This window comes from Balaenoptera acutorostrata, chromosome 18 (genome assembly GCF_949987535.1).
Source record: "Balaenoptera acutorostrata chromosome 18, mBalAcu1.1, whole genome shotgun sequence".
Taxonomy (NCBI): domain Eukaryota; kingdom Metazoa; phylum Chordata; class Mammalia; order Artiodactyla; family Balaenopteridae; genus Balaenoptera; species Balaenoptera acutorostrata.
Window position 1 is genome coordinate 57,228,146 of NC_080081.1, and position 10,766 is coordinate 57,238,911.

The window sequence follows — 10,766 nt, forward strand, 5'->3', positions numbered from 1 at the left end:
TTACATATTTTAAAATTGTGTATCATTTAAATTATTCTAGTTATAGTTATTTTAAATAGTTTCACCTTTTAACTTTTATAGTAAACAGTGACTTACAAGGCATATCATTTTCAAATTATAGAAAATCAGAGATAAAGAAAAAATCATGAAGGAAACCAGAGGGAAAAAATATCTTACCTATAAAGGAACTAAGATAAGAATTACATCTGACTTCTCAGAAACCATGTGAGAAAGAAGTGAGTGGAGTGAAATAAAGTATTGAGAGAAAAAAACCCAACAACCTAGTATTTTGTACACTGGAAATTATTCTTAAAAAGTGAAGAAGCAATAAAGGACTTTCATAGACTATTAAAAATTGAGAGAATTTATTGCCAGTACACTAGTTTAGTCTGTTCTTGCTGCTATTTGTTATTGTTTGTGCATTTGTTTCATGACTTGTCTGAACTAATGTTGTGAAGTCTATATTTTTTTCTATGTGTAGCCACTTAAGTCTCTGCTCAGTTAGCTAAATGGTGCTGGGGAAGTAGGCTATACAGGTAGAAAATAAAACTTGACTTCTAGTCACCCCCCATACAAAAAATAATTCCGTATGGATTATAAATCTATATCTTAAAGATGACATGATAAAGTTACCTTTGGATGAGTTCTACATGATTTTGGAGTATAAAAATATTCTTAGAACAGTAAAGAAAGGTACTAACCTACAAAAATTGATGTTGATTTATTTTCCCACATTCAAGAGTAAAAGAAAATATTATCTCAACAGTTGCAGAAATTCAACATCCTCTCATGAAAAAAACAAAGCAACAAAACAAAACAAAACAAAAAAACCCCCAGAAAACAAGAAATCCTTTGCTAACTAAGAATAGAAATGAGTAGTTATCATAGATGAGTATCTTTCTTTTTTTTTTTTTTTTTAAATGTTTGTGGGTTGGCACTCCTAGGAGGGCTCCTCGAGGCCATATTTTTTATTTATTTATTTTTGGTTGTGTTGGGTCTTCGTTTCTGTGCGAGGGCTTTCTCTAGTTGCGGCAAGCGGGGACCACTCTTCATCGTGGTGCATGGGCTTCTCACTATCGCGGCCTCTCTTGTTGTGGAGCACAGGCTCCAGACGCGCAGGCTCAGCAATTGTGGCTCACGGGCCTAGTTGCTCCGTGGCATGTGGGATCTTCCCAGACCAGGGCTCGAACCCGTGTTCCCTGCATTGGCAGGCAGATTCTCAACCACTGCACCACCAGGGAAGCCCGATGAATATCTTTCTATGTGTAGGTCTATCTTTTTTTTTTTCCTGCAGCTACTGATATGATCATACAATTTTACTTTTTTTTTCTGACACAGAACATTTTTAATTTATTTTTTATACAGCAGGTTCTTATTAGTTATCTGTGTTATACATATTAGTGTATGTATGTCAATCCCAATCTCCCAATTCATTCCCACCACCAACCCCACCCCCCCTTCCCCCCTTGGTGTCCATACGTTTGTTCTCTACATCTGTGTCTCTGTTTCTGCCTTGCAAACTGGTTCATCTGTGCCATTTTCCTAGACTCCACATATATGCATTAACATAAGATATTTGTTTTTCTCTTTCTGCCTTACTTCACTCTGTGTGACAGTCTCTATGTCCATCCACATCTCTACAAATGACCCAATTCCATTCCTTTTTATGGCTGAGTAATATTTCATTATATATATGGAATATTACTGTCGATGGGCATTTAGGTTGCTTCCATGACCTGGCTATTGTAAATAGTGCTGCAGTGAACATTGGGGTGTATGTGTCTTTTTGAATTATGGTTTTCTCTGGGTACATGCACAGTAATGGGATTGCTGTGTCATATGCTAATTCTATTTTCAGTTTTTTAAGGAACCTCCATACTGTTCTCCGTAGTGGCTATATCAATTTACATTCCCACCAACAGTGCAAGAGGGTTCCCTTTTCTCCACATCCTCTCCAGCATTTGTTACTTGTAGATTTTCTGATGATGCCCATTCTAACCAGTGTGAGGTGATAACCTCATTGTAGTTTTGATTTGCATTTCTCTAATAATTTGTGATGTTGAGCAGCTTTTCATATGCCACTTGGCCATCTGTATGTCTTCTTGAAGAAATGTCTATTTAGGTCTTCTGCCCATTTTTGGATTGGGTTGTTTTTTTTTTAATATTGAGCTGCATGAGCTGTTTATATATTTTGGAGATTAATCCTTTGTCCATTGATTCGTTTGCAAATATTTTCTCCCATTCTGAGGGTTGTCTTTTCATCTTGTTTATAGTTTCCTTTGCTGTGCAAAAGGTTTAAGTTTCATTAGTTCCCATTTGTTTATTTTTGTTTTTATTTCCATTACTCTAGGAGGTGGGTCAAAGAAGATATTGCTGTGATTTATGTCAAAGAGTGTTCTTCCTATGTTTTCCTCTAAGAGTTTTATAGTGTCCAGTCTTACATTTAGGTCTTTAATCCATTTTGAGTTTATTTTTGTATATGGTGTTAGGGAATGTTCTAATTTCATTCTTTTACATGTAGGTGTCCAGTTTTCCCAGCATCACTTATTGAAGAGACTGTCTTTTCTCCATTTTATATCCTTGCCTCCTTTACCATAGATTAGTTGACCAAGGTGCGTGGGTTTATTTCTGGGTTTTCTATCCTGTTCCATTGATCTATATTTCTGTTTTTGTGCCAGTACCATATTGTCTTGATTACTGTAGCTTTGTAGTATAGTCTGAAGTCAGGGAGTCTGATTCCTCCAGCTCTGTTCTTTTCCCTCAAGATTGCTTTGGCTATTTGGGATCTTTTGTGTCTCCATACAAATTTTAAGATTTTTTGTTCTACTTCTGTAAAAAATGCCATTGGTTAATTTGATAGGGATTGTGTTGAATCTGTAGATTGCTTTGGGTAGTATAGTCATTATCACAATATTGATTCTTCCAATCCAAGAACATGGTATACCTCTCCATCTGTTTGTGTCATCTTTGATTTCTTTCATCAGTGTCTTATAGTTTTCTGAGTACAGGTCTTTTACCTCCTTAGGTAGGTTTATTCCTAGGTATTTTATTCTTTTTGTTACAGTGGTGAATGGGATTGTTTCCTTAATTTCTCTTTCTGATCTTTCGTTGTTAGTGTATAGGAATGCAAGAGGTTTCTGTGCATTAATTTTGTATCCTGCAACTTTACCAAATTCATTGATTAGCTCTAGTAGTTTCCTGGTGGCATCTTTAGGATTCTCTATGTATAGTATGTCATCTGCAAACAGTGAGAGTTTTACTTCTTCTTTTCCAATTTGTATTCCTTTTATTTCTTTTTCTTCTCTGATTGCTGCGGCTAGGACTTCCAAAACTATGTTGAATAATTGTAACAGGAGTGGACGTCCTTGTCTTGCTCTTCTAAGAATTTGTCCATTTCTTCCAGGTTGTCCATTTTATTGGCATAGAGTTGCTTGTAGTAGTCTCTTAAAACGCTTTGTATTTCTGCAATGTCCATTGTAACTTCTCCTTTTTCATTTCTAATTTTATTAATTTGAGTCGTCTCCCTCTTTTTCTTGATGAGCCTGGTTAACAGTTTATCAATTTTGTTTATCTTCTCAAAGAACCAGCTTTTAGTTTTACTGATCTTTGCTATTGTTTTCTTTGTTTCTATTTCATTTATTTCTGCTCTGATCTTTATGATTTCTTTCCTTCTGCTAACTTTGCGTTTTGTTTGTTCTTCTTTCTCTAGTATCTTTAGGTGTAAGGTTAGATTGTTTATTTGAGATTTTTCTTGTTTCTTGAAGTAGACTTATATTGCTATAAACTTCCCTCTTAGAACTGCTTTTGCTGCATCCCATAGGTTTTGGATCATCGTGTTTTTGTGGTCATTTGTCTCTATGTATTTGTTGATTTCCTCTTTGATTTCTTCAGTGATCTCTTGGTTATTTAGTAACGTATTGTTTAGCCTCCATGTGTTTGTGTGTTTTACGTTTTTTTCCCTGTAATTAATTTCTAATCTCATAGCTTTGTGGTCAGAAAAGATTCTTGATATGATTTCAATTTTCTTAAATTTACTGAGGCTTGATTTGTGACCCAAGATGTGATCTGTCCTGGAGAATGTTCTGTGTGCACTTGAGAAGTAAGCATAATCTGCTGTTTTTGGGTAGAATGTCCTATAAATATGAATTAAATCTATCTGGTCTATTGTGTCATTTAAAGCTTCTGTTTCCTTATTAATTTTCTTTCTGGATGATCTGTCCATTGGTGTAAGTGAGGTGTTAAAGTCCACTACTATTATTGTGTAACTGTCGATTTCCTCTTTTATAGCTGTTAGCATTTGCCTTATGTATTGAGGTCCTCCTATGCTGGGTGCATATATATTTATAATTGCTTTATGTTCTTCTTGGATCGATCCCTTGATCATTATGTAGTGTCCTTCCTTGTTTCTTGTAACATTCTTTATTTTAAGTCTATTTTTTCTGGTATGAATATTACTACTCCACCTTTCTTTTGATTTCCATTTGCATGGAATATCTTTTTCCATCCCCTCACTTTCAGTCTGTATATGTCCCTAGGTCTGAAGTGGGTCTCTTGTAGACAGCATATATGTGGGTGTTGTTTTTGTATCCATTCAGCGAGCCTGTGTCGCTGAACATTTAATCCATTCTCACTTAAGGTAATTATTGATATGTATGTTCCTGTTACCATTTTTTAAATTGTTTTGGGTTTGTTTTTCTAGGTCATTTTGTTCTCTTGTGTTTCCCACTTAGAGAAGTTCCTTTAGTGTTTGTTGTAGAGCTGGCTTGGTGGTGCTGCATTCTCTTAGATTTTGCTTGTCTGTAAAGCTTTTGATTTCTCCATCGAATGTGAATGACATCCTTGCCAGGTAGAGTAATCTTGGTTGTAGGTTATTCCCTTTCATCACTTTAGATATAATGTGCTACTCCCTTCTGGCTTGTAGAGTTTCTGCTGAGAAATCAGCTGTTAACCTTATGGGAGTTCCCTTGTATGTTATTTGTCATTTTCCCTTGTTGCTTTTAACAATTTTTCTTTGTCTTTAGTTGTTGTCAATTTGATTACCATGTGTCTTGGCATGTTTCTCCTTGGGTTTATCCTACCTGGGACTCTCTGCACTTCCTGGACTTGGGTGGATATTTCCTTTCCCATGTTAGGGAAGTTTTCAACTATAATGTCTTCAAATATATTCTTGGGTCCTTTCTCTTTCTCTTCTCCTTCTGGGACCCCTATAATGCGAATGTTAGTGTGTTTAATGTTGTCCCAGAGGTCTCTTAGGTTGTCTTCATTTCTTTTCATTCTTTTTTCTTTATTCTGTTCTGCAGCAGTGAATTCCATTATTCTGTTTTCCAGGTCATTTATCCGTTTTTCTGCCTCAGTTATTCTGCCATTGATTCCTTCTAGTGTATTTTTCATTTCAGTTATTGTATTGTTCATCTCTGTTTGTTTGTTCTTTAATTCTTCTAGGTCTTTGTTAAACATTTCTTGCATCTTCTTGATCTTTGCCTCCATTCTTTTTCTGAGGACCTGGATCATCTTCACTATCATTATTGTTAATTCTTTTCTGGAAGGTTGCCTATCTCCACTTCATTTAGTTGTTTTTCTGGGGTTTTATCTTGTTCATTCATCTGGTACATAGTCCTCTGCCTTTTCTTTTTGTCTGTCTTTCTGTGAAAGTGGTTTTCGTTCCACAGGCTGCAGGATTGTAGTTCTTCTTGCTTCTTCTGTCTGCCCTCTGGTGTATTGTGTAGGTGTATCTTTAGACTCTCCATTCTATTCCATTGTTTCATTTGTCTATCGTAGTTCCAATATCATACTCTCTTAATTTTCAAAATTTGATGTCTAGTAGAGTGGGCACTCTAATATTTTTGCACTTCAAAATTATGCTGATTTTTGGGCTTCACTGGTGGTGCAGTGGTTAAGAATCCGCCTGCCAGTGCAGGGGACACAGGTTCAATCCCTAGTCCAGGGAGATCCTACATTCCGCGGAGCAGCTAAGCCCATGCACCACAACTACTGAAGGTCACATGCCTAGAGCCAATGCTCTTCAGGAAGAGAAGCCACCACAGTGAGAAGCCGTGCACTGCAACAAAGAGTAGCCTCTGCTAGCTGCATCCAGAGAAAAGCCCGAGCACAGCAATGAAGACCCGTAAATAAATGAAGCCATAAATAAATAAATAAATAAAATTTATTTAAAAAATTATACTGATTTTTATCTTCTGCATTTCCATATAACATTTAGAATCACCTTGTCAATTTCCACAATGAAAACACTAAAACATGTTGGTATTTTCTTTTGGAGTGCATTGAATTAATAAATCAGTTTAGAGAAATTGATATCTTGACAATGTTGAGTTTCTCAATGTATGTACATATACTTACTTAGATATTTTTTAATTTCCTCAATAATATTTTATAGTTTTCTATGTAGAAGTCTTGCATATGAGTTTTTGTTTGATTTTTTTCACAGATATTTTATGCATTTGGATGTTATTGCAAATGAAATCTCTTAAAACTATTTTCATTTTTTTCTGGTATAAAGAAGTATGATTAATTGGCATAATAGAGTTGTTCAGATAAACAGAACCAATAGGATATATATAAGTATGTATGAGGAGATATATTTTAGGAATTGGCTCATGCTGTATGGAGGCCAAGAAGTCCTTTGATTTGCTGTTTCCAATCTGGAGAACCAGAAATGCTAGTGGCATAATTCACTCTGAGTCTGAAGGCCTGAGAATTGGGCTCTGATGGCATAACTTCCAGTGTGAGTTTGAAAGCCTGCAAGCCAGGAGCACTGAAGGGCAGAAGATGGAAGTCTCAGCTCAAACAGAGCAAATTTGCCCCTTTTCTGCCTTTTTGTTCTGTTCAGGCTCTCAAAGGAATGCATGATGGTCACCCATGTGAGTAAAGGAGATCTTTAAGCAGTCTACTGATTCAAATGCTAATCTCTTTCAGAAATACCTTCACAGACATACCCTGAGATAATGCTTTACCAGCTATCTTGGCAGCCCTTAGCCCAGTCAAGTTGGCACAGAATATTAACCATCACAATTGGTATATTTACCCCATGAAAGCTGTAACCTTATAAATATGATTTTAAATTTTAATAGCTTGTAATTGTACTTTGAACTTTCTACATATACAATCTTGCTTTCTGCAAAAAAGAAAAAAGAAAAAAAAGAAGAGGAAAATGTTGTTTTATTACTTCTTCCTCTCCAACACGTATATACTTATTTCTTTTTCTGCCTTCATTGTGCTGACTAGAACTTTTATTAAAATGTGAATATAGTGGGTTGTGTAGGTTTCCTGGTGGAGGGGACTAGTGCCTGTGTTCTGGTGGATGAAGCTGGATCTTGACTTTCTGGTGGGCAGGTCCACGTCTGGTGGTGTGTTTTGGGGTGTCTGTGGCCTTATTATGATTTTAGGCAGCCTCTTTGCTAATGGATGGGGTTGTGTTCCTGTCTTGCTAGTTGTTTGGCATAGGGTGTCCAGCACTGTAGCTTGCTGGTCATTGAGTGAAGCTGGGTCTTGGCGTTGAGATGGAGATCTCTGGGAGATTTTCGCCGTTTGATATTATGTGGAGCTGGGAGGTCTGTGGTGCACCAGTGTCCTGAACTTGGCTCTCCCACCTCAGGAGCACAGCACTGACACCTGGTTCAAGCACCAGGAGCCTGTCATCCACACAGCTCAGAATAAAAGGAAGAAAGAAAGAAAGAAAGAAAGAAAAAGATAAAATTAAATTAAATTAAATTAAAAAGTTATTAAAATAAAAAACAAAAACTAATTATTAAACAATTTTTTTAAGTAATTCAAAAAAGAAAGAAAGAACAACCAAACCAAGAAACAAATCCACCAATGATAACAAGAGCTGAAAACTATACTAAAAAAAACAAAAGCAAACAAACAAAACGGACAGACAGAACCCTAGGACAGATGGTAAAAGCAAAGCTATACAGACAAAATCACACACAGAAGCATACGCATACAGACTCAGAAAAAGAGAAAAAGGGGAAAATATATATATATATATATATATATATATATCATTGCTCTCAAAGTCCACCTCCTCAATTTGGGATGATTTGTTGTCTATTCAGGTATTCCACAGATGCAGGGTACATCAGGTTGACTGTGGAGATTTAATCCGCTGCTCCTGAGGCTGCTGGTAGAAATTTCCCTTTCTTTTCTTTGTTCGCACAGCTCCTGGGGTTAAGCTTTGGACTTGGCCCCGCCTCTGCCTGTAGGTCGCCTGAGGGCATCTGTTCTTCACTCAGACAGGACGGGGTTAAAGGAATAGCTGATTCGGGGGCTCTGGCTCACTCAGGCCGCCAGGAGGGAGGGGTACGGATGTGGGGCGAGCCTGTGGTGGCAGAGGCTGGCGTGACATTGCAGCAGCCTGAGGTGCCCCATGCGTTCTCCCGGGGAAGTTGTCCCTGGTTCATGGGACCCTGGTAGTGGTGGCCCGCACAGGCTCCTGGGAGGGGCGGTGTGGATAGTGACCTGTGCTCGCACACAGGCTTCTTGGTGGCGGCAGCAGCAGCCTTAGCGTCTCATGCCCGTCTCTGGGGTCCGCGCTGATAGCCGTGGCTCACACCCGTCTCTGGAGCTCCTTTAAGTGGCGCTCTGAATCCCCTCTCCTCCCGCACCAGGAAACAGAGGCAAGAAAAAGTCTTGCCTGTTCGGCAGCTCCAGACCTTTTCCCGGACTCCCTCCCGGCTAGCTGTGGTGCGCTAACCCCTTCAGGCTGTGTTCACGCCGCCAACCCCAGTCCTCTCCCTGTGATCCAACCAAAGCCCGAGCCTCAGCTCCCAGCCCCCGCCCGCCCCGGCGGGTGAGCAGACAAGCCTCTCGGGCTGGTGAGTGCTGGTTGGCACCGCTCCTTCGTGCGGGAATCTCTCCGCTTTGCCCTCCACACCCCTGTTGCTGTGCTCTCCTCCGTGGCTCCGAAGCTTCCCCCCTCCGCCACCTGCAGTCTCTGCCTGCAAAGGGGCTTCCTAGTGTGTGGAAACCTTTCCTCCTTCACAGCTCCCTCCCACTGGTGCAGGTCCCATCCCTTTTCTTTTGTCTCTGTTTTTTCTTTTTTCTTTTGCCCTACGTGGGGAGTTTCTTGCCTTTTGGGAAGTCTGAGGTCTTCTGTCAGCGTTCATTAGGTGTTCTGTAGCAGTTGTTCTACGTGTAGATGTATTTCTGATGTATTTGTGGGGAGGAAGGTGATCTCCACGTCTTACTCTTCTGCCATCTTGAAGCTCCTCCTCCTGGATAGATAGTCTTTAATACATGAAAAAATTCCCTTCTATTCTTTGTTAACAAAGAGATTTATTTTTTATGAAAGGATGTTACATTTCTGCATCTGTTTAGATGATCATATTTTGTCTTTTATTATGTTAATGTGGTAAAATACATTGTTGTTTTTTTAATTCTCCCCTCCAGCTCTGTCACGTATTCAGATAACTTTTTGGGAGAAGCAGTAATAAGAGTTCTGTTGTATCTTCAAAACAGGAAGGGAATGAAGCCAAATCTGGCCTCTGTACCCTGACACTGAATGAATTCTCAGAGACAGAGTTTGGGGTGAAGTAGAAAAGAATAGCTTTATTCTTTGCCAGGCAAGGTGGGCCACAGCAGGCTTTTGCCTTCAAAACTCTGTGTCCCAGCGTGGAGGGGGTAGTGAGAAGTTTTATAGTAATGTTCAAAGAGGGCGTGATTAGCTCGTGGACATTCTTCTGATAGATTGGTAGTCAGGTAATTGGGAGTCAGCATCATCAACCTTCTGCAAGATATTTCATGGATTTCTGCGAGTCACTGCTCAGTTTTCAAGTCACATAAATGGAGAGAGAGGGGCCACTTCCCATGCGAATCCCTTCCTGGATTACTTCTAGGATCTTCCAGCTCTTCTGCATCCCTCGATTACAAACGTTTCAAAGGGATGTGTTGAGCAAGAGGCAAAAAACACATACTTTGAAGTGTGAAGTTTAGCCACAGGTGGGTTGCCCCAGAATCCAGAAGTCATTTAGAGTCGGTGACAGAAGCCTGCTCCCCTGGGCTCAGCAAGTGCAGGGAGCAGAACTTTCTGGTGGTTTCAGAGCCACAGAAGGCTTGCTTCGTAGTTCTGCGGATTAGCCACAGTGGGCTGCTCCTCGCCAGCTGCACAGTTGGCCCTGCTGCTCAGCTGCTGAATTCTGTGGAAATGCTTCTGAAGGCATCCCAGAGCGGCAGGCTGCCACTGTGAGAGGGCCCAGACGGCAGTGACCCTCAGCACTTCTAGGGTCTGCAGGCAGCCCAGCATCTGGATTGTGGTTACAACACCAGACGCTGAGCATCCCGCCATCCACGCATGTGGTTACTGTCTCTGTCAGAGGCAGCTGAGGGGAAGATCCAGGGATAGCAAGGCCTGCTGTCGTCGTAGTAAAAGGCTGGGATTTGGGCCTGTAAGCAAAGGCACTGGCCAACACGAGAGGCCGGCTGGCCAGCATGATGTGTCATTAACCAGGTGGCGAGTGAGCACGTGATCCGAGAAGTGGGGCATAAGGACCTGGAGTAGGGCACGCACTTGAGGCTGAGGAAAGGTGGCCGCAGAAAAGGCCTCGTGGTGCAGCCCTCAGCGGGCCAAGTTGCTCATCTCCAAACAAGAGGCAGCCGCTTAAGCCGAGGAACGCCACGCCAGAAGTTGCCAGGTGCTATGGGTAGCTCAGCGCATCGTTGCTCACAACGCACGTTGCGCTCCCAAACCCAGCCGTCCGCGCATCCTCAGCACAGGCAGCACTAGCTGCTGGCCGAGCGCAGAGTCTCAA

General features: G+C 40.5%; 1 pseudogene; it reads right to left on the reverse strand.

The window, feature by feature from the left end:
* Positions 1-9,788: 9,788 nt before the first annotated feature.
* On the reverse strand, positions 9,789-10,501 carry LOC114238461 (adenylyltransferase and sulfurtransferase MOCS3-like; annotated as a pseudogene).
* Between the last annotated feature and the right edge of the window lie 265 nt (positions 10,502-10,766).